The 4,813-nt window shown below is 39.5% G+C and overlaps 1 pseudogene; it reads right to left on the reverse strand.

Moving 5' to 3' along the window:
* Nucleotides 1–3,027: 3,027 nt before the first annotated feature.
* Nucleotides 3,028–4,427, reverse strand: LOC102827337 (annotated as a pseudogene).
* Nucleotides 4,428–4,813: the final 386 nt, after the last annotated feature.

Genomic DNA, 4,813 nt, shown 5'->3' on the forward strand with positions numbered 1-4,813 from the left:
CATGATAAATGGAGAAAAGATTGAAATTGTCAAAGACTTCATTTTTCTCAGACCAACCACCAACACTTATGGAAGTAGCAGTCATGATATCAAATGATGTATTGCATTAGGCAAATCAGCTGCATAAGACCTCTTTTAAAGTGTTCAACAGCAAAGGTATCTGTTTGAGCACCAAAGTGAGCCTGATCCAAGCCATGGTATTTTTAATAACTTCATATACATGTGAAAGTTGTACAATGAATGAAGACAATTGTAGACATAGTGATGCATTTTAAGTATGGTGTTTGAGGATAATATTAAAAGCACCATGGACTGCCAAAAGTACAAACAAATCTGTGTTGTAAAAAGTACAGCCAGCACATTTCTTAAAAGAGTGGATGGTGAGACTTCATCTCTCATATTTTAGACATGTTTTCAGGAGGGACCAGTCCCTGTAGAAGGACACCATGTTTGTAAAAGAGGGGGATCAAAAAAGCAGAGGAACACCCACAACAAAATGGATTGACACAATGACAGCAAACAATGGGCTCAAACATAAAAACACTTATAAGGATGGTACAGGACCAAGCAGTGTTTTGCAATATTTAGGGTTGCTATGTATCAGAAATGAGTGGACGGCATCTAACAAAAACAACACGTTCACTAAGTCATAGACAGATAGTCAACAGAAAGCAAACAAAACCCCAAGTAATTTATGTGAAAGAAGGGAAAGAAAGACTTGTTATTGTTAGGTGCCTTCCATTTGGTATGGACTCAGCAACCTTATTCACAACTGAATGAAAACACTTACTGGTCCTACACTAATCTCACCATCATTGCTATGCTTGAGCCTATTGCTGCTGCCACTATGTCAATCCATCTCATTTGGGGTCTTCCTTTTTTACATTGACCCTCCAATTTACTAAGCATGATGTCCTTCTTCAAGGACAGGCCCCTCCTAATAATATTTCCCAAGTATGAGAGTGAAGGCTGACCATCCTGGCTTCTAAGGAGCTTTCTGGCTGTACTTCTTTCAACACAGAATTGTTTGTACTTTTGGCAGTCCATGGTGTTTTTAAGCTGCACAAGACCTCTTTAAAGTGGCTGCCCAGGAACTTTCAATAGTCTTCTCCAACTTCATAATTCAAATGCATTGCTTCTTCTACTATCTTTGGTATTAATTTTCCAACTTTCACATACATTTGAAGTGATTGAGCATGCCATGGCACGCACACTTTAGTACTCAAATGAGTTTCCTTGCTTTTGAACACTTTCTAACACATTTGCCTTATGCAATATGCTGTTTGATTTCTTGACTGCTGCTTCCATAAGCTTTGATTGTGGATCCAAGCAAATTGAAATCTTTAACAACTTCAATCTTTACTCTGTTTATCATAATGTTATTTGTGGAACACGTTTTGAGAATTTTTGCTATCTTTGCATTGAGGTTCAATACATACTAATCTTCATCAGTAAGTATTTTATATCCACTTTCCTTTCAGGAAGCAAGGTTGCATCCTCTACATGTCACCAGTTGTTAATGAATCTTCCTCCAATCTGGATGCCACATTCTTCTTATTATAATCCATCTTCTCCAAATATTTTTTCAGCATACAGACTGAATATGTATGATGGAAGGCTAAAACCCTGACACACACCTTTCCATACTTTAAACCATTCCATTTCCCTTGGGTTCTAAAGACTTCCTATTGGCCTATGTACAGGTTCCCCATGAACACATTAAGTGTTCTGGAATACCCATTCTTTGCATGTTATTCATATATATTTTTTTATTCTCACAATTGAATACCTTTGCATAGTTAATAAAGCACAATTAAACATCTTTCTATATTCTCTGCCTTCAGTCAAGCTCCATCTGACATCAACAATGATATACCTAGTTTCACATCCTCTTCTGAAACAGGTTTGAAGCTAGCATCTCTCTGTCAATGTCTTGTTGCAGCTGATTTAAAATTGTTTTTAGCCACATTTTATTTTCATGTTATATTAATGATATCGTTAAATGATTTCTGCATTTTGTTGGGTCACCTCTCTTAAGAATGGGCACAAATATGGATCTCTTCCAACTGGTTGGCCAGGTAGCTGTCCTCCAAATATCTTGGCAGAGATGAGTGAGTGCTTCCAGTGCAGCATCAGTTTTCTGTAGAACTCACTTCCAGGGTAGTTTATGACTTCTCTTCAGGTTTTGATGCCCACATACTTCCGGGATGATAAGTACATTTTGCAAGGCACACTAAAGTGAGACCACAGTACTCAGTCATGAAGCCCAATTGCAGTTCAGACTAATGTTCCAGGCATTGAATCTTCATGCCAAAAGAGCCTTTGCTCAATACTTTCCAGGCTATTCCTTAGCTGGTTTTTAACTACACTGTATATTGGACTTGTCTCTGTGTACTGTTTGCTTGGAGCCAGCAAAGGATTGTACACATTGCCATAGCAGCTGATGTATCTGGGTTGTGAAGTTCCCTGAAGCATTTGTATAAGACACTGAAGAGTAGGATAATGCCTGACTGCATTGTGAACAAGGTACTTGCAGCTCTTTAAACCTCTGTGATCCCCTGTCTGAATCAAGGGTAGTCTATGGGCTGCGGCCCTGATCCCTTTGCCAAAAGGCCTGTTGGTACCAGTCATGCAGGTTGCTCTTGTGATTAAGACCTTATGGATAATTTTGGTGATGTGCTCTGAGTTTTGTAAATGGCCAAACTTCATCTCTCATACTTCAGAAATATTGTCAGGAGGGAACAGTCGCTGGAGAAGGATATCATGTTTGGTAAGATGGAGGGTCAGAGAAAAAGAGGAAGACCCCTAACAAGATGGATTGGCCAGGTGGCAGCATTGATGGACTCAAGTATGGCAACAGTAGTAAGGTTGGTCCAGGATTGGGCATTGTTTCGTTCTGCTGTGCATAAATAAGGTCAGTGTTGACTCAATGGCATCTAACAACAACAAGGTCTGATTTCATGAAAGGACCTGTTGTAGTGTCATGGGTTATCATAACAATAATGGGCTGAGGACTAGTAGGAAGGATTAACACTGTATTGCAGTGTAATTTTCATAGACATAGCCCTCATGCCTATGGCATGTACCTTGCAGTATAGTAAATTGAAGATGGCTGCTCTGACTCTCTGAGTACTTGCTATTCCTCAGGTTTTCCTTTTGTGCTAGGTATGCATGCTGTCTAAATTTGAATTGGAAACATTCTGCTTCTTGAATCTTTTCTGAATCTTAACTATAATGTGGGTAGTGTAATATGAGCTGGCAACTGGCATCACACCAAAATATTTCATGCTCATTTGGCTGGTGTAGGAAGACTCATCATCAAGGATGTCAGTGCTTCTTCGTCTTTGGGATTTGGAGAGGGAGAAGAACGGCTTATTACTGTCTGTCTCAGCAAACAGGTGGAAATGGGACTCAAGGATTCTGTTTCGCTAAGTGAAGGCTGCAATGAAGATTTGGGTTCCCAATGGCTGCTGCTGTAGGTGTTAGGGGTTAGAACCCGTGTGTTCGGCATGTTGCGTCCTTCTGGTGATAGGAGTTGTGTAAATGCAGAGTTGTGTAAATGCAGCTGTATGTTTCTCTGTACATCATTTCTGGACTGCTTGTTACCCACAAAGTAAGTATTCGTCGATGGACCACTTACTGAAATGGATTCACTCAATACTAAGATGCTTAGTAAAACACTCCTCTGAGAATGAGAGACTGAATTCAGCCAGAAAAAAAGATTCCTTGGGATCATCATAGGTGGTCATGTCAGACAAAGAGCTACTCTGATGGAATTATGTCTTCTGGTAAAATAACGCTGCTTGCTGGCTTGGTTTCTTTCCACATCAAATCCAATATTCCTTTATTGCATTTTCAATTTTCTGAGGTTTTTTCACTGCAACTGTGTAGTTTTGCTTTTGTTTTTTCTTCATCCCTTTTTAAAGGTTTGGCTCACTGGCAAGTTTCTTGCAGATTCAACTAGCTTTTGTTTTATTTGGAAGTTGCTTTCCAGTTCTTGCAAAGCAGGATCCTCAGTACTTGGCAGACGGTTCTCATCTAATTTGAACGCGGTGCCTACATGCCTTCTGACTTCTCTTCCACATTCAGTAGATACTCCTTTGGAATTTTGAAAGTGAGTTCAGTCTACAGAAAACAGATCTTAAGCCCCTTGGCTCTTTTCAGGAGTTCTTGCAATAGCTTTTCCTTCTTTTTGAGTTTTGGATTTTCTCACCCCTTTGATCCTTACTAACTTCTGAGTCTTAAGAACCTGAAGAGATTATATTACCATTGCTTGCCATGATGAACTGACTTCTTCCTTCCATCATCACCAGTTTGGTGACCCTTAGTATTCCTGTCCCCATTAAACCCATTGCAATATCATCTAAACTCCAGGCTGAGAGAATTATTGCTTTGCTTTGCTTTGCTTTGCTTCTACTAATTGCCATTACCCAGACGGAACTGATGAGAAAAGCAATTGCAAACTATGTTTACACAAAAAGACCACTTTACCCAAAGGTCCTTCTTGACACCAAAATCCTTCATGGATTCTGAACATCAACAGAACTTATTTTTCTCAGGGAAATATAAATTCTCCAGCTGGTTCCATTGTAATAATTTCTGAAGCTTTACTTTATCCTGTAAATTATATAGGCCAATTCCTTTATAACTGATTTCAAGTCACCAAGGAACTTCTTGTTTATCCTTTACTGCATAATAATGGACTCCATAGTTGTTAGTGTTTCTACTATTTTCATAGGAGCTCTGGTAGCGTAGTGGTTACGAATTGGGCTGCGAACCTTAAGGTCAGCGGTTCGAAACTACCAGCCGCTCC

The sequence above is a fragment of the Chrysochloris asiatica genome, unplaced genomic scaffold, assembly GCF_000296735.1.
Source record: "Chrysochloris asiatica unplaced genomic scaffold, ChrAsi1.0 scaffold00193, whole genome shotgun sequence".
Taxonomy (NCBI): Eukaryota; Metazoa; Chordata; class Mammalia; order Afrosoricida; family Chrysochloridae; genus Chrysochloris; species Chrysochloris asiatica.